This window comes from Castor canadensis, chromosome 6 (assembly GCF_047511655.1).
Source record: "Castor canadensis chromosome 6, mCasCan1.hap1v2, whole genome shotgun sequence".
Lineage (NCBI taxonomy): Eukaryota > Metazoa > Chordata > Mammalia > Rodentia > Castoridae > Castor > Castor canadensis.
The window spans coordinates 86,549,186-86,575,905 of NC_133391.1; the positions used below are offsets into that span (position 1 = coordinate 86,549,186).

Sequence of the window (26,720 nt, forward strand, 5' to 3'; positions counted from 1 at the left end):
ACTTGTTGGAGGACCTGAAGACCTTACATTTATGCTTCTTTGAGACAGTGAAAAGCATGTTTACTATTTCTTACTTCCTCTTTCATTGGATGTTCACTTTAATACATTATGTTGAGGATCATAACAATATGCATCATCACTCTCCCAAAGTTCCTGACTAATTCATAATCCCTGACTAATGATATAGCTTGAACTGCAAGCCATAGTGATGTGTTTTATATAATGAATAAAACAAATGTGGGAAAGATTATTTATAATTGTGTACCTTCTGAACTAAAGAATTTTAACATGGAAAAGGTGAATGTAATAAAGGCAGCCTTACAAATTGCATGGTTGAATCCTCCATTTGTCAATATTGTTTGAATTTTTCCTTTGTGTGGAGCACTGCTTGGATGGTAGTTATGCAAAATTAATAAAATATCTTCAATGCACATTGGTTTCTCCTTGTCATTGGGGGGTAAATGAAAAATTACTTTACCATGTAAAATATTATGGTAGAATTATACAAAAGGTGCTGTGGGAAACAGCAAGGAAAAAATGTCCGATCACAGAAGTGTGTTGTTTGCAAGATCTTGGATGCAACTATGAACAGCCAGCATGCGAGAAGAAGCAACAACATTTGTGATTCCATGCATATGCCAGTCTCAATAATATAAAATATAACAATCCATATATGAAAATGTAAGTTCACACTATTTTAAATTAAACTGACAGATGAATTCATAAACGATACAGCATCTATATAGAAGACTATGTTCAGCAATTCAAATTTTGAACTGCTAGAAAAAAGCATTTTGATAATATTGATTTAAAGCAATGGCTAAAACTATCAAAGTGAATGAGATTGCTCAGACAGTATAAAGGAAGAAAAGGGTTTAAAAAGACTTTACTAAGGGTGAGTGGAGAATCCTGGGAAAGAAATGTTGGAAGAACACACAGGGAGTGTAGAGTAGTAGAACCTAGAGGCCAATTTGGAATGTCAAGAAGGGAAAATTTAAGAAAAACTCACAAACTTGTCAAATGCTTTACAGTAACAAATGGAATGACTGAAATGCAATATTATTGATAAAAGGAAATACTGCAAATAGCTTCTTAATTGATGAGAAGAGCCAAAATTTTAAAACGATTTTGTTACTTGTTAGAATATTAGGCACCTTTATACTTCCCAAAAGGGAAGTATAAAAAATTCAGGAAATGAAGAAATAAATTGAAGTATTAAATTCCCAATGTGGCCTTTCTGTTGTGTTGGCAAACATATTACCTGGTTTTTATTAGTCCCATAACACTATGAGGGTTTTTTTTCCCCAAAAAAATTCAGATTTGGATAAAGTACACATGATCTCTGGATTTCAAAAATATACCCTGTAAGACTGTAAGGAAGGTATAGAATGGATCCAATTTTATAGGATATATATTTTCCCCAGGTCACTTTTTTCTTGCCCTCTTCTTTCCTAATGTTTCCTATAAACTTTCTCTGTGGTTTATAAAACTCCACCAGCATACTTTTATCCTATTTGACATTCATCTTGTTGTGGGCTCAGATATTTCTGAAGGATCAAATCACAGAGTCTAATTAAATGCAGATAATAGCATTTTTGCTTATGTGGCTCATCTATTTCTTAATTAGTTTAGGGGTTGTACTATATGGCAAATGGAAGAGCTGGCACTAAGGACGTTGAGGACACTGGTGGGCAGCAATATGATTACTGGCTAGAAGAAATGTGGATGAGTTGGTTTATGTCTAATCCTTTTGTGGCTTCCTGTGTGACACACTGTAATGAAAACATCACCGCAAATTATAAGAATTGTCAAAAGAGACTACCAGAAGATTTTTTTCCCTCTGCAGTTTGTTAACCAAGAGTGAACAGTGGTCTGCATTGTATATATAGGCTTCTTGCTGTTTGTGGATGTACACAGAGAAGAACAACTACAGTGTTAAGAAAGTTGACTGTCTTGGAAGTCAATGGGTTGGGGAATCGAGAGAATAGTTATTGAATAAATTGGAATACAGAAATTGGTTGAAAGTCAAATTTTACTCATGGGGCTAAAAGTCATATTCGCTTTTGAATGCCAGGTATATGAAGTTTGAGTGTTGAACATAGTCTTACTTTTTCCATGATTACCATTGTATGAGAGATTTGTGGTGTGTGATATAACAGTTAAGTACACACAAACTCTTTTCTATAAAATTGTTTCAGCTGTAGGTCCTTGCAGGAGATTTTTATAGAGATCACTTGCTTGGGCTACATAATGCAGCTTCAAGTTCTTTGAGTAATTAAAAGATCTTAAGAAATGTCTTGTAGAAACCATAGTGTTAGAAGAACAGACATGGCTAGGTGCTGTTCAAAGATTTTCCCAAGAGCTCCAAACATATGTTCTTTTGTCTTTTCATTTTACATAGAAGACCAGAGATAGGTGCTCATGGGGAGCTAGGAGCAGAATCATGATTCAAATCCAGAGAAGCAGGGCATGGTGGTAACTGCTTATAAACCCAGCGCTTAGAAGGCTGACGGCTAGTTCCAGGCCAGCCTGGGCTACATAGTGAGATCCTGTCTCAAAACAAACAAGCAACAAACAATCAGACAATAGAAAAAAACTCAGAGGAGTCTCACTCTAGAGCTATGTCCTTAGCTGATTTTTGCCCAGTTATGTGCACATTATGATGTGCTGTCACAAACAACAGCAACAATGACAAAAACACAAACAAACAAACAAGCAAACAAAAAAACCATCCAGGACAGACAGGACTACACTACAGATTTCTTGTTTTTGTTTTAGGCTTGTTATCAGTTAATCAACTCAGTTCTTTTAGAAAGAGTAGACTTTTTCCTTGAAAATTGAATGAAATATCAATATCAATATTGAGTTATTTATAAAACTATGTTTTAATATCAGTAACACTTCTCTTCAAAACAAATAAACATGAAAACAAATTACTTTTCTTTGATGCATAATTCCTTGGATAGCTGCAAACCATTCCTTTGGAAGTCCTTGGTTTATGGGCAGCAGCTAAAGTCATCAGAAAAGAAGGGGCGATCCCAAAGGGAGGTATTGTGGAAGCTTCTTGGCATTATTTTGAAGGAAATGAAACAACTGAAGTATTTCATTGCTTTTGATTGCATTTAATATAGTTCAAGACTATTGCTATCTTTTAATTGGCTTCTGACATGCCACCTAAAAAACTGAATTGGTTAAACATGTCCTTAATGCATACTTTGTACAAAACACTAGGCAAAGGAGGCCAAAGGTGACTGAAACATCATCCCAGCGTTCAAGCAAGGTCTTTTTCATGAGGAGCAGGCAATATGGCAATAACCTTAATAGGAGACAGAATATGAGAAGTGCCATAAGAAAAGGAAAAAGTATCGTGGGGTTCAAGATGGGGAAAAAACACATCTGGTTGGGGGCAATCCAGAAAGTTTTTGTAGGGAAACATTTTGTAAGATGGGTAGGATTTCAACAGGTGAGAGTTTTATATGGGGTGAGGGTTGGGTGAGTTTCAACAGAGTTGCTTTCAAATCCTCAAAGTGGGAAAGACAATGGGGAGAAATTCATGTATTTACTCTAATTTATTAAAACTACAGCTATTTTTTAATGTTTCTTTGCAAAAAAGAGAAACATCACTTTAATTCTAAAACTTAATATTGCTGGGGAGTTTCTTCCAAGAAAGTTAAAGAACTGTGTGATTAAGGTAATCTGAGTAGAATGATGGATGAGGTGAATTCAATTATGATATATTGTAAGAACTTTTGTAAATGTTACAATGTATCCCAAGTACAGCAATAATAATAATAAAAGAAGATAATCTGAATAGTTGTAATGTCCTTTGCAGTAAGTGGGAAATAAAAAAGTACAGCATAATAAATAAATAAATAATAAATAAAAATAAAAAAGACCTTTCTAAAAAAAGTCATTGGTAAGCTAAGAATATTTAGCACCACCTTTGGAATTTCTTCTGCTTCTTAGTACAAAATGAAAGAGATTAAAAAAACCTTAATTCTGGACTTGAAAAATGGATGGCTATAAGTGAAATGAGTAGAAAAAAATGTTTTATAATATAGCTGCAATCTACAACTTTGTGTAATAGTTTCTTCTTAAATATGATTAAGTTTGCAAAGGTCTTTGTCTTTCACATGCATCCAAAAGCTATTTTGCACCAGATAAAATCTCTCAGCTCATCACGCCAGAATGTCTGAGACTCATTAGAACATTCCAGATACATTCCACTTATCAAATGAAGAACAGTTCCAGAAGGTGCTGTGCTTACAGAGCCTGTGCAACCAATGTGGCGACTCGCAGAGGGCCTCCCCTGGGTGCTGAGAGGTATGAGCTCAGTCTTAGCTAACAGAGACCTCCCTTGTCTCAGGGTATACAGCATTGGTTCCCAGAATTCTTACCCCAAAGTGTCTAAATTGTTAGCACTTAATCACATTTTTGCTAATATGGCCACCATTTGAGTTAGAATGAGAGAAATTAGGGGCAAGGGGAATTTGCAAGGAATAAATGGGAATTTGACACTGGCCAAATAGTTTTTAATGCAATATTGTTAGGCTAATTTAAGTGACGCTTGAAGCTGTTTTAATGGATCAAACTTTAACTCCTGAGAAGGAAGAATAGGATTTTCTTCTAAGTGGAAATATGTTTTAATCACATGTTTTAGGGCCCTCCTAGTCTGGTTTCTCTTGATTTTGTAACAGGAATTTCCTTGAAGCTGGCTGAGAAAGAACCAACTGGATTAACCAACATGTTAATCCATGTGAACTGAATAATTGGAAAGTTCTATGTTTAAGCAGCTCAAGGACCTTATTTTATGAATTTATAGTTTAAGAATATTATTTAAAAATATTCTGGGTTTTTCTTTCCATATCTAATCCTTAGTTTTTCTTTAAAAAATTATTTTTTAGAGCAGTTTTAGGTTCGTATCAAGAGTGACTGAAAAATACAGACAGAGTTCCCATACCCCCACCCCAAACGTGCACAACCTCTGACTATTCACATCCTTTACCACAGTGGGAAATTTGTCATAATCACTGAACTTTCATTGACGCATCATTATCACCCTAAGTAAGATTACATTAGGGCTCACTCTTGGGTGTTGTACATTCTGTGGCTTTTGACAATTGTGAAATGACACATATCCACCTTTGAAATATACAGACTGCTCTGTATACAGACCTCCAAATCCCCTGTGCACCTCTATTCACCTCTCCCCCAAGCCCCTGGCAACCACTGATCTTTGTACTGTCTCCATAGTTTTGCCTTTTCCAGAATGTCATATACCCTGAATTACACAATATGCAGTCTTTTTCACATTGGATTCTTTCTCTTAGTAATAGGTATGTAAGTTTCTTCCATGTGTTTTTATGGCTTAATTATTTTTCTCTCTCTTCTCTTTCTCTCATTAATATTCCATTTTCTTGATGCACTACAGTTAATCTATTTATCTACTTAAGGGTATATTGGTTGCTTCTAAATTGTGGAAATTATGAATAAAACTGCTATAAACATCTGTGTTAGGTTTTTGTGTTAAGTTAAATATTCAGCCCCTCTGGGTAAATACCAAGAGGTGTGAATGCTGGATTTTCTGGTTAGTTTTATAAGAAACCACCAAACTGTCCTCAAAAGTGGCTGTACCATTTTGCATTCCCATCAGCAACAACAAAAAACGGTTCTCATTGCTCTACATCCTTGTCAGCATTTGTTGTAGTCAAACTGTAGATATTGGTCATTATAATAGGTATGTAAGTAACATCATTGTTGGTTTAATTTGTAGTTGTGAACATATTTACATATTTTCATATGCTTATTTGCTACCTGTATGTCTTTTTTGATGATGTATTTTCTTTTGTTTCTTTTTGGTGCTGGGGATTGAACCCAGGTCCTTGCACAGGGTAGGCAATTGCTTTACCACTAAGCTATATTCACAACCTCGCATTACTTTTGCTCATTTTAAAATTAGGTTGCTTGCTTTCTCATTGTTGAATCTTAAGAGTTCTTTGTATATTTTGGATAAACGACCTTTATCTGAAGTGTCTTTTTGAAATATTTTCTCCCATTATGTGGCTGCTTTCTCATGCTCTCCTTATAATTTTTCTGAGGGCAGACTTTTTTAATTGCAATGAAGTCTAGCCTATATATGTAAACATATCCTTTGTCTGACTAAAATGGAAATTTACTTTTCAGATAATTTGTCTCCAAGTACTGGTACCTTCTATGAAAGACTTTAAAAATTGATGGAATATGAAGACAGAGCTTGTTTCAATACTCCATGGGCTCATTTTGTAATTGCTAAATGTTTTCCATGATTTCATTTTTTCTGTTTATTTTTATTAAAAATTTATCAAAGTTATCTAGAATATACCTCTTTCCCTATATGGATTTAACCAGTATTATTTTTAACCTAACAGAGGAACTGGTTTTTCACTAAGAGATAGTACTTATAAGAAGCCTTTTTCACTTAACAGCACACTACCCTTTCTTTGAAAATTTCTTTGAAAGACATTAAGAAAAAATGCTATATCGAAACCTTTTGTACTCTCCATTTTAAAATCTTAAGAATTTAGTATTTTTCAAGGATGTAAAAAAATCTCTCCACCAATGATTAAATACATAATTAAGCCTATTTTGGTAATAGCTAACTTAATTTTATTATTAGCTTTCAAGAACAAGATGAGAAAAGCCTTTTCATGATTTGTCCCTGGAAAGCAAATGTCAGCTGTTAATTCTATCACAACTGATATCTGTTTATGGGTGAAGTCCAACATTAGTAACTCCTGCTTCAGCTCATGAACTAATAGCTCTGAATGTAATGGCTTGATTTATTCATTTAACAACTGTTTACTGAGAGCCTACCTCAGGCAGGGCATTGTTCTAGGCACTTAATGCAAATGAAGCCATTCCAATTTCCATCATTCAGTTCTAACAACTTTTTCTATTAAAAACATTTGCAAGAATGAATCATTCACCCAGTTACAAAAATTCACAATGTGCTATTGTAGGAAGGAGAAAATAAAAGCTTTGCCTCATCTTACCCGCTGTATCCAATTCTATAGGGTTATTTTTCAAAAATTCAAAAATACCAGTCTATATAGTTTTTATGCATGTAAAAACATACAAATGTACATAGAAATGGTAACAAAACTGGACAAAATTAGAGGTATTTTTAACAATTTGCCAGTGAAGTAAATTAGGAGTAATTAAAGGAAAAACTACATTTCCTATCACTGCCTAGTTTTAGAACTAGAACACATCAATATTGTTATATTTTACATTAAGGTAATTTGAATTTCATCCTTTTAAGATCACATTCTAGCAATAAACAGTTGCATCTCTACACAATAAATGTGTGACATACAAAAAATGCTATAAATTCAGATCCTATGTCATCAATAAAGCAAAGGCTAACACCTGATCCTGGTGGCGATCATTGCTATTTTATAAAAATCATTATGTTTAATCTTTACATGTTGATCAATCAAACTTGAAAGCCTACAGTGATATTTCTATGTTTTTTGTTTCACATGTAGTTTAGCTATTAAACTTCAGCTATTAAATTTTAAAACCCAGTTGAACAATGCAAATAAGTTGTATTTTTTTATTATTTTTCATTCTGTTCATTATTAAGTGTCTTATATCTATAAAATACCATCTCAGTTACTATCCATTGACCTTTAAATAAATGAAAGCAATTTTATTCATTATACCAATAAAATCCAATAGTATATTTAGAATGTTCCTGAGTAATTGATTATGCAGTTTTGGGGATTTCTAACTGTAGTAAAGAAATAACCCTTTAAATTCCAGTGGCTAAATACAATAGAAGTTAATTCTTACTTTTGGAACAAAAGTGGCCAATAGGCCACTTTCTTTCATGTAGACATTCAGGGATTTTGGGCTTCTATTATCTTATGGATCCATAATCTCATAGGACATGAGGATTCTTTGCATCTGGCTTATAATGGACAAATCCCCAGTAAAATATTTCAACTGATTAAGGTGACTTTGGGAGAATATCAGGCTAGGTATATGGCCTGCAGTCTCAAGGAGTGACTCTTAATTTGAGAGAAATATGGTGTAGGGTGTGTGTGTGTATGTGTGTGTGTGTTTGTGTGCTGAGTGAATGTGGTAGAAGGAGAGGGTGGAGAGTGTGGTTGTGGCATTGATAAAGAAGAGAAAAAGAAGGAACTATGAGGCCATATTTTCAAATGAACTGTTGGCATTTCATCAAAGAAATCTATCTGTTTTTAAAAAATATAAATCATACTGCTAAAGGATTCATGAACCTGGAGAAAGGCTTGTCAAGAGTTGAAACAAAAAAGGCTGAAGATTTAACACAAGTCTTTGGACACTCTTCTTCTCATGTGGAGGTGACAGAATGTGTGTAGCCCCTACGAAGCTGACTCTAAGCACTGCAATTTCAGCCAAAGAAAATTCTGAGAAAGAAAAAAAAATCTCTTAGATGATAGAACCAGGGAGATCTTCTCAAGGTGTGGAATTAGGGACGAATTAAAGAATATCCTCATACCCATAACTACAAAACCTACTGCCTGCCTAATGGAATTTCAGAGTCCCTACAGGCAGTGGGTTCTGTATACCTTTCAGTCATCCTATTTCCAGTAGGACTTTTACTGTGGTTACTTCATTGCTATGTATTGAGTGAGTGCAGGACAGATGGATTCACATTTGAAAGTGATTTAGAAATGATTCTACATCCCTCACAGATAATGGACTTTGATGAGGATGCCAAGAGGATGAGCCTTTGACTTGTCCCTTGAGAAGAGCTTGAATGGAACCCATATGTGGAAAGAACAGAGCAAGGAGAGAAGGGAGAATGTTTGGTGCCCAGGACAAACAGTAACATATTGATGTTCACTCAGTCTTTCATCTGCATGGTTACATTTTCCATTCTGAGTCCCTACTGTGTGGAATAGAGTCCCTTGCCAACTCTTGTTGGGCATATAGAATAAAGGGCAAAGAATAAAACTAGGAGAAAAGACAAAAATAGAAAAGCTGGGTATGGTTCAGAGTTTTGTTTATTTAAAAATTCATACAGTAATGACACAATTCATCATCTATACAGACAGAAATAATAGTAGGTATTATCTACCGAGCATATACATGAGCCAGTCACTGTATCAACTCATTTAGCCCTCAGGATGCCTGAGGTGGTACTACTGTTATTCATATTTCATGAATGAAGAAACCAATAGAGAAAGAAGCTAAACAGTTTTTATGTGGCACATACCTGCCAAGTGGCAGAGATGATATAAGTGACCTCAAGCAGATTTATAAACAGAGCAGAAGGCAGCCAGAAAAGGTTCAAGAGCTAAGGTTAGAGTACCGGAAGGCTCTGTTTTATAATAATTGGTATGTTTGCCCCAAGAAGTAAGAGAAGGAAAGGAGACACTAGAGGCTGGTTATTTCCAATTCTACCTTATGAATTTGTCTAACTAGGTGACAGTTATTTGAGGGGAGAATTTTATGAAAAAATTTTACTTTGGGCTATTTCTTTCTTTTTTCTTCCTTTTTTGTTTGGTATTTTGATCAAGAACTTGTGAAACATGTTCAGCTGAAATATATAATACACATGATAAATCAAATTTCAAATTCTGCATACTACTTTAAAACTATAAATAACTAGAAATTTTACATAGAAATCATTGTGTAAGCAATATATTATTTTTGTAACTTTTTAAAAGAAAAAATAAATTATAGTTGCTTACAATGAGTTTTGGCATTTGGTGATTTTTTTTTCTTTAAATTGAGCTTAATATATTCTTCTTGATATTGATTTGCTCTTAGTGGCACTGAACTATACATTTCATCAAAATAATGAGGTGTTATTTTTGGTATATTTTATTATAAGAACCTCCAAATTTATTGTATCATGGATGATATTTTCCTCTTCACTAGACATTATTAACTGGGTGGCAGAACTCTTATTTTTATTACAATGCCAGCTCCCCTTTAACTTATTATTCTGAATTCTTTCATATATTTTAAAATTCTAGAACATACATTACTAGAAAGCCAAAAAGTGAAAAGCAAGTCAACTAGGATAATGCTGGTCGTGTTACACTTTTGTCTGATCCTTTCCATTTTAAAAAGATATGTGTAGTTTATATTGATGTGATAGCAATGTTAGTTTTATAATTTTCTCAGTGAAAGAGGATACATGCATGGAAAATGGAACTAAGCATAAATGGTAGCTTGAGATACACATTGGAATTTGAAGTAGTCTTCCCTTAAAGCTTCTAAACTTCATGAGACTTCTCATAACTACCAGATACAGATTCTTTTGTGATGGATGAAAACATTTTCATCCTTTTTAGCTGTCATAAGAAATTACTCACCATAAGCCTCAAGTTCAGAACTCACAGTGCCAATTAAGAATAACACCTATTTTAGTTCAAACAAAATAATTCTTGTTTCAGAAATTACTTAATTGACATGACATAATAGGTATACCACGCACAATGGAGCAATCTCACTTTAGCATGTTTTCTTCCCTGCAGTTCTCATGACTATTGCACAAGGGTTGGTTGACTTGTGTAACATTAACAATGTTCTCAAAGCCTGTGTAAAATGTGATGAGCTCAGAGAGCGCTGCACTGGCATACAAAGTGCTGAGCAAGCACACTCCAATTAGCATGGGAATCTTTCGTGATGCACATCAGTACTTCAAAAGAAAATTATATGCATCATTATTTTGCCTTTTATTTCTTGGGATAAATCTAACATTAATGAAATATCCAAGGAGTGTCCTGAAATTCTAAAGATAAACAAAATATTATTTTGCTTTTTTACTTGTGAATTTCATTGCGTCTACCTATGTTGTGACTGTAATGAGTGAAGGACTTGTCAGAAAAGAATTCCAGGGCTGCAATTTGAATCTGAAATTGTGGTTTGGTGTTATATGATTGGCAACCTTCATGAAAAAATGTGAGTCACATTATTCATGTGACTATTCAGATAGTTTAAAATGTTAAGAAATTTATTTTTCAGGTTTCCTATAGCCTTAAAACAGTTATTATAAGAACTGAATATTAAAGAGAAAATATGCTCACTTGTAGTACAACCACTCTGGAAAGAAATGTGGAGGCTACTTAAAAAGCTAGACATCGATCTACCATTTGATCCAGCAATACCACTCTTGGGGATATACCCAAAAGACTGTGACACAGGTTACTCCAGAGGCACCTGCACATCCATGTTTATTGTGGCACTATTCACAATAGCCAAGTTATGGAAACAGCCAAGATGCCCCACCACTGACGAATGGATTAAGAAAATGCGGTATCTATACACAATGGAATTTTATGCAGACATGAAGAAGAACGAAATGTTATCATTCGCTGGTAAATGGATGGAATTGGAGAACATCATTCTGAGTGAGGTTAGCCTGGCCCAAAAGACCAAAAATTGTATGTTCTCCCTCATATGTGGACATTAGATCAAGGGCAAACACAACAAGGGGATTGGACTATGAGCACATGATAAAAGCGAGAGCACACAAGGGAGGGATGAGGATAGGTAAGACACCTAAAAAATTAGCTAGCTTGTGTTGCCCTTAATGCAGAGAAATTAAAGCAGATACCTTAAAAGCAACTGAGGCCAATAGGAAAAGGGGAACAGGTACTAGAGAAAAGGTTAGATCAAAAAGAATTAACCTAGAAGGTAACACCCACGCACAGGAAATCAATGTGAGTCAATGCCCTGTATAGCTATCCTTATCTCAACCAGCAAAACCCCTTGTTCCTTCCTATTATTGCTTATACTCTCTCTACAACAAAATTAGAAATAAGGGCAAAATAGTTTCTGCTGGGTATTGAGGGGGTGGGGGGGAGAAGGAGGGGGCGGAGTGGGTGGTAAGGGAGGGGGTGGGGGCAGGGGGGAGAAATGAACCAAGCCTTGTATGCACATATGAATAATAAAAGAAAAAGGAAAAAAAAAACCAAAAATCAAAAAAAAAATATAGAGAAAATATGTTCACTTGTTACTTTTTTTTTATCTGTAAATTAAAAACAATAACATTCTTATTATTAGGTACAAAATATTTTTAAAATTTTCTTAATATTTTAAATAATTCAGTAAGAGGTAATATAGGTAATAAATGGTCATGTTGTATTTCATGTGTCTAATCAAATGCATAAAAATGCAGAAATTACGATCCCACCCAAGTAAAAATCCCAGGTAAGTTTAAGCCATGAAAGAAAAAGCTAAAGGGAGTGAAGTGTTACAATAGAGATAGTTTGGGACCATTAACTGCTTGAGTGATAAGGAGCAGAAATAATAAAGCAATAAGAAAACTTATTTGTAGTGTCTAGAACACTAAAAAGAAATTTTGGTGACACAGAAAAGTTAACACTTAAGCTTGTGAGGAGATACCTGATTATTAATTTTATATGCATATTTAAACGACATGCTTTTTGGCCATCCAAACATATATATTTAAAATGATGCAAGTTTCATTTCAACGTTTGCATTCTCTTAATGAGAATAAGGTCTGGCTGTGAGTGCACGGGCAGAGGCTGACCCTGCCAGAGGGTCAGGTTTCCAAGGCATGAAGCTTATGATCAATGCTCCAGCAAACTCTATTAAGGGAATGATTACTAAGAATGCTGGCTGGAATGTGCATTTTGGCGGAATTTATTATAGATAACATTGTATTTCTGGTGGCATTACAAGGGATGAAAGCTCCATTAACCTGTCAAGCACAGAGGGTATAAAAATGCTAATAGGGAGAACATCATGGAGACAGGAGGAAACATTGTGCTGTAGTGCTGTGTTCTGAATGGATGACTGAGATACAGAGAGCTGTTACTACATGAAACTAGGTCTTAATCTCTCCGTCATAGAAGGGGAGGGATTTTTCAAAAATGGACACCTGCTTCATCTTCTCCTCCTCAGGAAGCCCTCTGGCAGCAGCACAGCTTAGGCAACTCCAGTGAATGCAGACTTTGGCTACACTTTCCAGCACATATTGCTCTCTGCAGAAGTCTATGCAGTCGTATGGTTGTCCCCGGGTGGCCATCTGTGGCCATTCTGCAGCGTTTCAGTATTCACAGGTTACCTCAAGTGTTGTTCTAAAGAACTGGTGGCTTGCATTCCTCTTCATGCACTTTTGGAAGTAAATGTGGAGACCTGTTTGATAGAGACAAGAGCTGCCCCTAAACACACATGCAGTAGACATCAGCCCATGTTGTGAGATTTGAGTGGAAACAAGAACTCACAAGTGTCTAGTTTTGCTTAAAGGATGCTGAGAAGAGTGAGAGGGAATAAATGTGGTCTCTAAGTTTGCTGATGTGAAAAGCAAATTTGCTGGCCGATTTCAGGGCAGCCGGTAATGTTCACTGTTCCAAAATACCTCCTTTTCGTGCCTATCCTTGTTTTTAAAATCCCACCAATCAATTATGTATTCCTTGGGAGTAAGGATTTATTCTTTCTAGGGATAATCTTTGAAACTCTGTTTCAGTGAGGAGGAATGCTTTTGTATTAATTAGTATTTTTCTTCAGGAAACACATAAATATGAAGACCTTACCACATATAAGGAGTATTAATAAAATTATTTGAATAATAATAATTTGAGTCAGAAATCTGAGTATTAGCATAACACCATGGTATTTTTAACAGGTCCAGTACCAAGCAGCTTGCTAGGTATCACCAAGGATGCTTTTAAAATAATTAGAATAGTTACTATGCCTGTTATTTGGTCCTGAAGGTTCTCCTTAAATTAGCTCGCTTAATTCTCACCACATTAAGGAGACAGTCCTATTTTACTACTTCTACCTTACAAAGAAGGGCAACTAACTTCTCCAAGGTCATCCTACTAATGAGAAACAGCCATGCCCAAACAAAATGCTGTGGACAAAGAAATAGAGAGAAAAAAATAATTGGAGCACTTGCCTGAATGAACTTAATGGTTGGTGTTTTAAAAGCACCTGAATATTTTATTGAATTAAACTTTTCTTCCTCTCTCCCAAATTAAAATTATAGTCATGTTCTTAATCCAGGGGTTCCTGCAGAACACAACTCTTTTGTTGAGGTCAGCTTGTACCAACTAGTAGGATACACTTTATTAGCACCACCAAGACCTAGTTTTCCATGAAGAAGACCTGTTCTTCTGTGTAATTGAAATAATAGTCATCTTTTGATAATATTTAAAGGAAATAAAATATTTACTCCATTTTCCTTTTTGCCCAACTTTCTCCATTTTTCCTCCTTTTAGTACTGGACTTTTATTTTCAGAAATTGAGATTCTTGATTAAGTATTGGCTTAAAGAACTGATTATATGACTTTAATATACATTTAATGTTTTGTCTGCCAAGCCTCAGATACTAGCATGATGACTCTGGGAAACATCTCTAGCTAACCTCTAGTCTAGGTAGTTTGGGCGGGGTCAAACACCGATTAGTGGGGCCTATAATTTAGACTGTAAAATTAAAGCACTTATTTTACCTAGGCCAAGCTAATGACACCTAATACTGGGTTGCAACATCTGGAAAGGAGATAAATTTTTCTTTGTATTTACAAACAGAGTAAGAGATGTAATTTTCGTTGTTGGAGGCTATAGTATTTTAGTGTTGGAAGGATGCACAAAGATGTAAGATTGACAGAGGAAAGTAGAAGCCAGGAATGATGAGAGATAGCTCCTGGATAGTATGGTTTAACTCTCTGAATCCAGATGTACTTACAAAATCTCTAGAAGTATTTCAGTTGATGAGACAAAAAAATTCTTTGTGTAAGCCAATTTACATTGGTTTTTCCATTTTTGCAATTGAAAACGTCCTGACTGATCTAACGATCTTCTTAGCCCTTTGTAAATGTAGCAATTGAGCCCACTTAAGAACCATTAGCCATGAAGGAATCAGATTTGCTAAAATTCATCGAAAGTTTTGCCAAGGCTAAGAGAGTAGGATAATCAGGCTATTTTGTTAAACTGATAAGAATAGATTCTACACTCAATCAACCTCAGCCAAAAGGCCCCAAAATAATAATAAAAATAGGCTGTTTTATTAACAAAGGTTAATAATGGGTAAATAAGGGAACACCTCCAGATCATGGTATTTTGGTCGAGAGAGGTAGGACTTAATGTGGGCTGACTTAGTCCTAGATTTACATCTGAGGGCACGAACCTTAAGTTCATTTTACTCATTATTGTCTTCTCATCACCAAGGAATGCATGGTGCTGAGTGGGAATGTCTATTTGGGGGCCTGCTGCTGAAAGAGTCATTGAAAAGTTAATTTACTTCATTTATCTGGCAATGCTGGTTATGGCAAAAATGTGAGGGCAGGTTTAATCTTCCCACAATGGTGCAATTTTGTAGGTAGATTAAGTCATACCAAGAAGGCTTTAGAGCAGGGAGGTTAGGGTATACCCTTTAAGTCAGGCAGAACACATTGCTGTTTCTAGGTACCTATAATTATTTTCTTGATGTTCTTAGGCAATCTATCTTTCCTCAGTTGTAAAACTGGAAGTATAAAGTTGGATGTGTTATGATGGAGATTCAACATGTTAACGTATATAAAATTTTAACACAGTTTAGCCCAGAGGAGAGGCTCCTATTGATTTTTATTCTTTTCGCTATTATTTATGTCATCATAATTATTATGACTGAGTCAGTACTGCAGAGTAGAAAGAGCACTTTGCTTTATTCTTGCTCATTTTTTTGTGCTATCCTTTTAATCTTGAGCGACTGAGATCTTCTAAGTTATTGTCTTTTCCATAAAATATACTTGTATAGAAACAAGGTTATATATAAAAGCATTTGGTAAATTATAAAGTATCACAAGATGTAAGATGCTATTATTTTTCCTACTTTGTATTGCTTTATGATTTGTGCTTTTGGTATCTCGTATTTGGTTCGCTTGACCTTAGCTCTCAAACCTAAGTTCATAAAAAAATGACAGGAGCAATTTTAAAACAATGCAGATTCCTGGGTCTTTCCCTTAGTGATTCTGACTCAATAGGATTGGGATATGGAGGAGACTGCAGTTTTTCACAAGCCTTTCTGTTCAGATACCCTTGGAATAGCACCGTGCTGTGGTATGTAAGTAATTTAAAGACTGCCATAACCATTTCAGAATTCTAGATCCTGCTTGGTTCTGAAGCAGTGGTTGGTGAAGGCTACTACAAGAGCTGTGGCCCACTGTGCATCGTCATTTCTATTTGTAGTTGAGTGGAGTTGGCAGCAGGCACAGGCTGCCAGTTGCTTCCAACACACTTCTTGTCAAAGCACATACTGTTTCTGCAGCTGGCATCTATTCCCTGTACATCCCAATTATAACAGTATTACTGAGTCTTGTGACAGTCACACATTTCCTCACCTTGGGGGACTGGGCAAAGCATGGATGCCCTGTTCCTCTCTTCCTCATATTCATTATTGCTTCAGAATCTTGTTGGTTTTGCTTGGCACTGAGTGTTTCCTATTTCTAACCAGGGATATTTGGAGCCCAGACCAGGACAGAGATTATGTATAAATCACAGGTTGTGGGGCTGCAGTTTGTTTCTACTGTAAAACACTGATTTTTTAAGCATTTCTACTATTAAAATAGTCACTATTATGGTAATCACCATGCTTTTCCCTCCTCTATGAGGCCTGAGTGCTTCAGCACCTTTTTCTGCTCCTGGATACATAGGACTGATTCTCTGTAACTTGATGCAGCCACAGGGTGCATTTCCCACTCCCTGTGTAATGGAGAGTTTTGACTTTTGTACAAATAAGGGAAGTAAAAAGTCTTAATAAAATAGACACTGTACTATTTTAATGAAGTATATTTGGTATGTGACACATACTCAAAGTGTCTCTACCTAGTAAATTGATTTTAAAAATGAATAGCAAGTTAATACACAGAAAACCATATACTGAGAATATCCATCATTAAGGTAATTACTAGCAGTGCTTTTTTAAAGTTATGATTAATCAAGGTACCAAAATATAATAGCATTTTTTTTTAAATCTAGGGGCTGGGACATGGCTCAAGTGGTAGAACACCTGCCTAGCAAGTGTGAGGTCCTGAGTTCAGCGCTCAAAATATCTACTAATAAATGGTATGGTAACACCTTTTTCACTGAAATCAAAGTTATAAGTTAGTTGGTGTTGGTTAGAAATGGTAAAACTTGGAAGAACATGCTGACTAAATCAATATAAATAAGAGGAACCACTGGCAAATGTAAATATTGACAGTAGATGAAGTAATAATGATCTTAGAGACACAATAAATCTTTCTATATAAATCTGTAGCAGATTTTCCTCCATAAAAAAATAACATGGTCTACCATGTAAAAAATGAAAAATTAATAGAATACCTTGCTTGAGGGTTCTGCCATCCTTAACTCAAGAGAAATGTAAAGAATTTAGGAGAAAAAATTTTTTAAAATGGTCACATCATTTATTAAAGAATAGGAATCTAACCTTTTGTGGGGTTATTTTGTTCTGAAGGAGACAGTTGGGATCTGATTTGATTTGACAATATCCTTCAAAATCTGTAAAAAAAAAATGAGTATAGAAGGTAATCCATATTTTCTCCTATTTCACTTTACAAAAACAAGGGGAAATATGCCTTAAACAAATTTCGATAGATTAAGATTTGAAGTTGGTATTTTTAGGAGAATGATTCCCAAAGGATAGAATTCTGAGATTTAAGAGGCAACAAAACCTGCAACATTTGTTAGGATGGTTTGTGCATAGCTCCGTGTGGGTGGTGCAGAGGTCACTGTGCTTTCTAAGGTTTCTCAGCCCTGGAATTCAATGATTAAGCCTGATAGTAGCATGGTGCCCAGGAGGAGCAAGCAATTGCTGCGAGAGTTCTCACAATTGCCTCAGACACAGAGGTTAAGAGAAATGACAGGGCAGCTTTAGCTTAATGTGGGGCACAGAGAGGAGAGCTGCAGGAAGACTGGTGACAAGTACTGATGTGAGGTCAATTTCCTGTTGGAGAACTGCCACCCGGACTGAGAAAAAGTAGCATGACTGAAAGTATCAATTGGGACAGTCACGCATCAGGAACTTGTAAGACAATGTATCACCCCAAATTTTACCCCGATGATGAAGTTATTTCTTGGCATATGACAGGTACTGCTTATTTCCTTATTGGTTTTTTTTGGGTGGAATTGGGGTTTGAACTCAGAGCCTTTTGCTGGTAAGGTAAGCTCTCTATCCCTTGAGCCACATATTTAGATTATTCCTTATTCTTTTAAAACATTGGTAAAGTTATTTTTCTCCTGATTTGAATTTTTTTATTGTAATACAATATGCACAATATAAAATTTTCCATTTAATACGTGTTTGTGTGTGTACAGTTCAGTGAAATTAAGTACATTCCCATTTTAGTCATTCCTCTCCAGAACTATTTGTTCCAAACTGAAACTCTGTACCCATTGAACAATATAACTCCTCATTCCTCCTCCAATAAAGTGACTTTGATAATTATCCATATTAAGAAACTATTAAGTAGAGGACACATAGTAGTTTTGGGAGGAGAAATTTAATTATGGTTATCTTATCTTAGCGAAAAATAATGAATATTTACTATCACCTGAAGAGTATGATTGCTTATGACTATAAGTTTCAAACTCAAGGAGAAATATCTATCACAATTTTTAAAAGAATCTTTTTCAACAGGGAGCATTTGAATCTAAAAAGGTAAGTCTCCCCCTACCCCCAATTTATGCACATATGAATATTCAGACTTTGGGAATATTTTCTCTTCTATAACTATATGGTTACTAGTCTATACCTGTAACATCATCTGTGGTTTGACTTTTATTAATAAATCATTGGCTTACAGGTAACAAAAGATTAATTGTGCATCACAGAAGCTGCTCTGCAGACTTTTGTACTTTCTTTTTTATTTTTGGCAGTACTAAGGATTGAACTCAGGGTCTCACACTTGCTAGGCAGGCACTCTATCACTTGAACTACAATTCCAGCCCTTTTCACTTTGGTTATTTTTAATATACAGTATTGTTTCATTCCTGAGCTGGCTTGGACAATCTTCTCTATCTTCTCCTCTCAAGTAGTTAGGATTATAGACTTGAGCCACCCCACTTGGTGACTGTTGTACTTCCTAATCTATTATTCTTTGGGTTTGTAATGATAATAGTTCAGATATAGATTCAAAATATTACTAACTTTGATGAATATTTAACATTCTTGATTCAACTCTAAATTATTATAGGAGTTGTGAAATACTGTTGTTTATTTTTAGTAAAAAATACGAGTGCTATTTTCATCCAGGTTTATTGGCTATATGATCAAAACAAAACTAGCTTAATTAACTTGCATAATTGTCTATAGGATGTGTAAAAAAATTAGCTGAAGAAGTGAAGGAGATACTTCACTATATAAGTAGAGTACTTTTTCAAGCAAGGTCTATGTCAATTTTCATTCATTTAAATGTTGCTTGTCTTTTCTAATTGATCTGTAAATATTTCTCTTCATCCTTACTCTTCTGCACTTTTGCTATACTGTTTCTAGGTTGTCTACTTTTCTCTATGCTTTTTGCTTTTTAAAAGTTGGAAAATCATCAGCTATTATCTTTCAAATATAGTTTATCTTTTGTTCCCATTTGATGAACCGTGTTACTCAATTGCTGCATTCTGAGTGAATCACATCTTCTAATGAATCGAGTCTCTCTTTGTTTATGGTAATACGGAGGTTTGGACAAGTTCAATATATTGTCTTTCTTCTTAAATTTCTAATTGCTCACTTTTCATTCACTTTTTTTTTTTTTTTTTGGTATTGGGAGTTTGAAGACAGGGTTTTTTGAGCTTGCTAGGCAAACACTCAAACACTCTACTGCTTGAGCCACATTCTCAGCCCTTTTTGATTCAGTTACTTTTCAGATAGACTCTCATATGTTTTGCCCAGGTGGCCTGAACTACTATCATCCCATTATATCTCTCACTTAGCTTAGCTGGGATGAGAGGTATATTACCACCATGCCCAGATTTTTTGTCGAGATGGGATCTCACCAACTTTTTTGCACAGGCTGGCCTCAACCACGATCCTCCTGATCTCTACCTCCCACCATCATTCATCTGTTCTTGATTTATTTATATCTATTTTGATTTTCTTCTTTTGTTTATACGTTTAAACCTAAAAGTGTTTTTATAATGAGCTCAAAGATTATTGCAATAATTTTGAGTTTTTATGAGATTCTATCTTTTTAGTAGTGAATGAGTCTCTCAAATATGATTTTCTTGCTCCCTTTCTTAGTGCCAATCCCTAGGGGTTTGGGATGATCCTTCCTTCTACTTGTCTATCCTTCTTGTCCGTACTCATTACTCTATGGACTTCAGTTTTAGGGTGGCTGTCCTTGCCCTCGGATCCTGATACAGGTGGCAGCACTGAGCTGGCCAGCAGTACAGCTTCAGTCCCAGCAGGGAGAAGTCCTTTGGTCTCTGACTCTGAAAGTTCACAGCTATATTCAAGTGTAGCCCCAGGAGTGATGCCAGCCTCTAGTCACTCCCTAGGTGTCCCAGTTTAGTGATGCCTCTCCTGTGTCTCTGCTTTAAAATGAATACCTACAAAGATCCAGCCTTTACTTCTGAAACTGTTAACCTGTTTCAGGTTCATGAATCTTTGTTAACTTTTTTGAGTGTGGTTTTGTCTTTCAATTCATTTAGTTTAAAAAAAAATTATTGCTGATTGGCAGTGGTGGCTCACAACTTGGGAGGAAGCCTGGGTAAGGCGTTAGCTAGACCCCTTATCTTCACGAATAAGCAGGGCAGGGTGGTGTGCGCCTGTCATCCCAGCTAGGAGGGAAGGGGAAATAGGAAGATTGCTGTCCAGACCAGTTCTGGGCAAGAATGGGAGACCCAATCCAAAACATAACTGAAGTAAAAAAGGCTGGGATGTCACTCAAGAGGTAGATTGGAGTTCAACCCTAGCATTATTGCTGTCTTTAGTTTAAAAGAAGAGAAAAAAAAAAAAGAAAGAAAACTCAAGGTGTGGTCTCAATGTCAGTTTACCTATGAGTGCCCATGTCCCTATGTGCAGGCTACCAAGATGACTAATGCTAAAATTTGTTTGTCAACTACTCTTTGAACTCAATATTTAATAACTTTTTAATGTATGCTCTCACTTGAAATCTGGGACATGGATCAATTGCTTCAGAGCACAGCCCTTTCAGTTATTAAATGATTATTTCAATGAAAAAGGTAAAAGAAACATGACCGCTATGAGACAGCCTGGCCTCTAATAGCTAGGTAATTCATAATTATAGATCTGGAGTCCATTATTTTGATGTTTGTATATAGTTATGCAAAAGCAATTTTTGGATTGAATGATTTGGATAATTATCTGAATTTTCTATTTAAAAAAAAAGTGAAAAGTGAAGTTGGGGAAAAATGCTTTGTGACACTTATTATGATAAGGATCAATGTATGTACATATGAATATATGAATAAAGAGAAAAAGGATCAAAAGTTGAAATAGAAATAATAATTTGTGATGTTAACACTAAAGAGAAAATTAAAGGTTGTTAGTTTGAAATTTCAAGCAGATCAGTTCTCTGAGTCACTAGCTTTGCAAAGTTTTCTTGGGTCTGTTTCTTTCTCTAATGAGTTTTCACAGAGCTTGATGTCAACAACCAATAAGGTAGTTCTCTGTGAGATTCAAAAATGGCTGCATTTGAGTATAGGAATCATTTACAAAAACTTGTATACTAATTAAATTTCAGTAAGAATAACGAGGTAAAAGATCATACTCACTAACCAAATTTAAGAGTGATACTTTGTTGAGCTGCCAAGAAAATTAAAATAAAAATATTCCCACATAATTGTATGAATGGGATGGAAATCCTTGACAGTGGTGTAAGGGTGTTACTCCATTTTTAAATTAAATGTTCAGCCACATGTCAGCAAGTTTGATGAAATGAGACTGGAAAAGACTCATGTGTTTAGTTACTATTTTTCATTATTAGTTCTTAAAAACTCAGTTTTGCTGAGACATGATTCATCCAAATCTTGCCTGAAGGAAACTGAGTGTGTGAAGAGTAAAACACAAGTGAAAGAAATTGTGATTTTTTAGTTGATTTGCACATCAAGAATATGTGTTCTGGGAGTGGACAGAAAGATAGGGGTTATGTAAACGTTTTTCTTTCTGTCTTTGAAGAAGAGGCTGGGAAATGGGAGAAATATTTATGCACACTGCTGGTGGAGAAATTCTAGCTGTGAATAAGCCTGATTTGGTATATCATGGAGCTCTTCCAGGCACAATTTTCATAAGCAGATTGAACCAAAAGATTCCTTGCCATTGCCCAGGTATTCAGCTGACTGCGAGTATAACTATGTGAGATATTTTATGCTAGGTCCTAGGCAATTTTTTTTTCAGAAACAGAAGATAATTAGGGATTCACGAAGGGCTTATGGACATGATTTCTAAAAGGAGTGAATGCTCCAGTGATGGTGGAGTGGCTCAAGTGATAGAGCGTCAGCCTAGCAAGGTACAAGGCACTGAGTAGTACTGCAAAAGAAGAAACAAACAAAAAGATGGTCAAAGGACAGCTCCAGTCCATATTTTTAAGTGTAAATTAAACAGTTGCTAAATATGTATCTTTGACAATTTCAATAACTTCCATTGGCTCATATCAACAACCCAATGTAACCTACTTTTTTGAAGACTTATTGAGACATTTGGAAAATCTAGTAACCATGCATAACCATGGTTTATGCACCTGTGAACTTGCTGTACCTTCTCTACTAAGAAGGAACTAAAACTTTCTAATCTGCTGTCTTATGTTTTCACTGGAAATATTAACTTGGATTTCATTATTACCATTTTTGTGCATGTTCACAAAATTTGTGTTTTTTGAAACCCGAATATCACTCAGCTATTCAGTTGGTGGAAGTTGGGAAGTTTGCGATTCAAGGCCAGCCCTGCAAAGAGCTAGGGAGACCCCATGTCAACAACAAGCTGGTGCCTGGGCACTTCTGTAATCCCAGCTATGTGGCAGACATAAGTAGGAGGATTGCTGTAAGAAGGTAGCTGTGGGCAAAAGTGACACCCTACCTGAAAAATAACTGAATGCAAAAAGGTCTGGGAGCAGGGCTTAAGTGTTAGTAGTGTTACATGTTACTCATGTCTAGCATGCATGAGGCCCTGAGTTCAAACTCCAGTACCACGAGAACAAAAACAAAACAAAACCCAACCCTTATAACATGGAAAGCAAGGCTGATGGATGGGATCTTAAATACAGATTGGCTCATTGTGTTCATCTAAGGAACAGGGGTAGTAAAGATCTCTGTGATTAATGATGTATTAATAAAGCAATAGCCAAATAAGTTGATTAAAAGTCCTCTGCCCATTATACCTAGGTTCTTCTATACTCTAATATTTATTCATAGACTAATTAGCAGTGACTGTGAACATCAAAATCTTAATAGCGTCTCCCTAAATGTCTTTGGTCTATTGAAGAATGTGAATAGGAATTGTTTAAGCCTGGGAGAACTGCACAAAGCATTGATTGTATTGAATAATGGTCTTAAAATAATGCTTGCTTACAATACAATAAAATATATTTACAACAACTCAGTTGCCAAAAGAACACACTGCAGCCTAATGCTAATAGAGTTTAATTCTTAATCATATTCTATGATTATTTTCATAAAAAACAATGTAGGACAAAGATTTTTAATCTTTGGATATGAAATTGAAATCGAAACCACAATAGCCTACACACATATTTTTTCTTTAAAATTTTGAATTAGGTGCATTTAAGACATTTATAAAGGAATTAAAATCAATATACTAAAATGAGTGTCCCATATAATTTAAGAAATAAAACATTACCTATACAATTAGAGTTATGAAGTATCTTTTCTGATTTTACATTTTACTTATCTCTACTTCTATCCTCCTCTGAGAACACGCTCCTGAATTTGGTACTTAAAATTTCCATGCAAGTCTCTTAATTTTGTATCGTAAATATGATTTAAATCATATGTATATGGTGCCAAACTGGATGCATACTTCTACTTCTGCTTATTGTACTTTTCTTTTCTTTTTGGTGAGGGAGGGTTTTAGACAGGCTCTTGATGGACAGAGTCCATCACCTGGCTGACTTTGGACATACAATCCTTCCTCCAGTGTGATGGGATTATAGTTGTACACCAGGATATCTGGCATGCTCATTGCATTTATTGCTTAATATAAATATTTGAAATCCACCCATGTTGATATATGTAGCTCTATTTTATTCATTTTTTTGCATTGAATGCATGCACCACCACTCATTTATCTCTTTTCCTGTTTACAGACATGAACTATTTTAATTTTACAGTATTATAAATAATGTTTCCATAAGAAGCCCTGTGTTAGGGCCCTTGTGTAACTCATGAAGTTCTCTAGTATCTGTAATTACAAATGGAATTTCTCGTCACAGGATATTCCATCTTCAACTTTGCTAGTTCTTGTCAAATTGTTTTACAAGTCAATTGCACCAATTTACATCTTCATCTGTGAATGAGTTTCTAGTTTTCTGTATTCTTGCCAACTCTTGATATCATCAGATTATGTTTTTCCTTAATCTGATTAATGTGAAATGTTATTTCGTTGGTATCTTAAATGATGCTTTCCATATTCCATGAAAAACATGAAACATTTCTTAATCTACTGATTGAATGATTGCTCATATTTCTTCTACTGTGAATTGGTTAGTGCATGCTTTTTTATTACTTTTCTTTGTGGCATTTATCATTTGAAAACAGTTCTTACATATGGCTACTAATTATGTGTTGTTAGTTTTTTTTCTCTATTCATTTAGTCCTATGTGCCTTCATTGTTTGGGCCATTTCTCCCCTTTGTCCCCCCCTCCTTCTCCTTCCCTCCCTTCCCCCCCACTCCCTTGCTTCCAGGCAGAACCTGTCTGCCCTTTTCTCCAGTTTTGTTGAAGAGTAGACATAAGCAATAATAAGAAAGACAAAGTGTTTTTGCTAGTTGAGATAAGGGTAGCTATACAGAGAGATTCCTAGCATTGCTTCCATGCACAAGTGTATTGCAACCTGAATTGATTCATCTCTATCTGACCTCTTCACTACTTCCCGGTCACCTTCCCATAATGACCTCTGTCATTTTAAGGTTACTGTATTAGCTCCTCTGCAGTGGGGGCATCAAACACTTTCAAGTTTTGGGTTTCCTACCTATCCCCATTCCTCCCATATGTGCTCTCCCCTTAGTGTGTGACCCAAGTCCAACCACATTGCTGCATTTGCCTTAGATCTAAACTTTGCATATGAGGGAGAACATATGATTTTTGGTCTTTAGAGCCTGGCTAACCTCACTCAGGATGATGTTCTCTAGCTCCATCCATTTACTTGGGAATGACAAGATTCCAAGAATGAAACTGCTATTTCTAATAGTATGTATGTGGCTAATGTTTTCTAAAAAAATCAAGATAGAATTCATATACTATACATAAAGTTATCCTTTTAAAGAGCTCAACTCAGTGGTTTTTAGTATACTCATGAAGTTGTGCAACCATTGTCATTTCTAATTCTAGAAAATTTTCATCATCTTAAAAAGAATCCCATTGCTCACCAGCAGCCACCCCTAAGTCCCTGCTTAACTCAGCCCCCAAACAGCTACCAGTCTACTTTCTGTCTCTATGGATTTCCACACTCTGTACATTTCATTGAAAAAGAAATCATATGACATGTGCTCTTTTGTTTCTGGCTTCTGTCACTAGTCACTATGCATGATGTCTCTAAGGTCCACCCATGTTGTGACATCCATCAGTAGTCACTCCTGCTTGTGGCTGAATAATACCCCATTTGTTTTTCCATTCAATGAATGATAGAAACTTGGTTTTTTTGCACTTTTTTGCTATTATGTGCAAATTTTTGTGACAACGTATGTATTCAATTCTCCTGAAGTGGAGTTGTTAAGTCATGTGGTAAGCTGTGTTTAAGTTTTAGAGGAAATGTCAAGCTGTTTTCCAAAGCAGCCACACCATTTGACAGTCCTATTAGTACTGCATGAAGGTTCCAGTTTCTTCACATCTTCACGTCCTTCTTCCCCCTCTCCCTAAATACTGGGGTTTGAACTCAGAGCTTTGCACTTGTTAGGAAAGTATTTTACCACTGTAACCATGTCTCCAACCCTTTCCATTTCACTTATTTTTCAAGTAGTGTGTCACACTTTTTGCCTGATCTATGACTAATTAGTAATATTTTTGGAAAATGTTTTTGGGATTTTGGTTGGAATTATATTAAATTTGTGAGTCAGATTGTGAGGAATTTGACATCCTAATGATACCATGTTATTGGGATCTATGATGCTATTATTAATACTTTGATTTATTAATTTCCTATCTGCTTTGTTTGCAAACTTGCATAACTTATTCAATAACATAAAGAGATGTACTTTGTCAGGTTTAGTTCTATACACTTTGATTTTTTTGTGACCATAATGAATAGTTTATTTTGAGCATTGCATGTTCGATTTGTTGCTAGTATGAAAAAATGTCCTTTTTGTTTATCAATCCTAAATCCAGGGATGTGATAAACCCAATAATTCTCATAGTTTGTTTTAATGAACTTCCTAAAGTCTATGAAGATAATATAATTTGTGAATATTGAAAACTCTCCCTTCCTACCTGTTACATTCTAAATTTTTCTTATCATAGTTGCCTGATTAGAATCTTTAAAGACAATGCTGAATTGAACTTTTCATAATGGGCATTCTTTCTTACTTCCAAATTTAATAGAAGTTTCTA

General features: G+C 35.4%; 1 long non-coding RNA gene across 1 annotated transcript in view; it reads left to right on the forward strand.

The window, feature by feature from the left end:
• The first annotated feature begins 17,734 nt into the window (after positions 1-17,734).
• The window catches only part of LOC141423900 (uncharacterized), a 201,772-nt gene continuing 192,786 nt past the window's right edge, over positions 17,735-26,720 (forward strand). Inside the window, exon 1 of the long non-coding RNA XR_012448663.1 lies at positions 17,735-18,076. This is a non-coding gene — a long non-coding RNA (uncharacterized lncRNA). The remainder of the gene's footprint in view (positions 18,077-26,720) is intronic.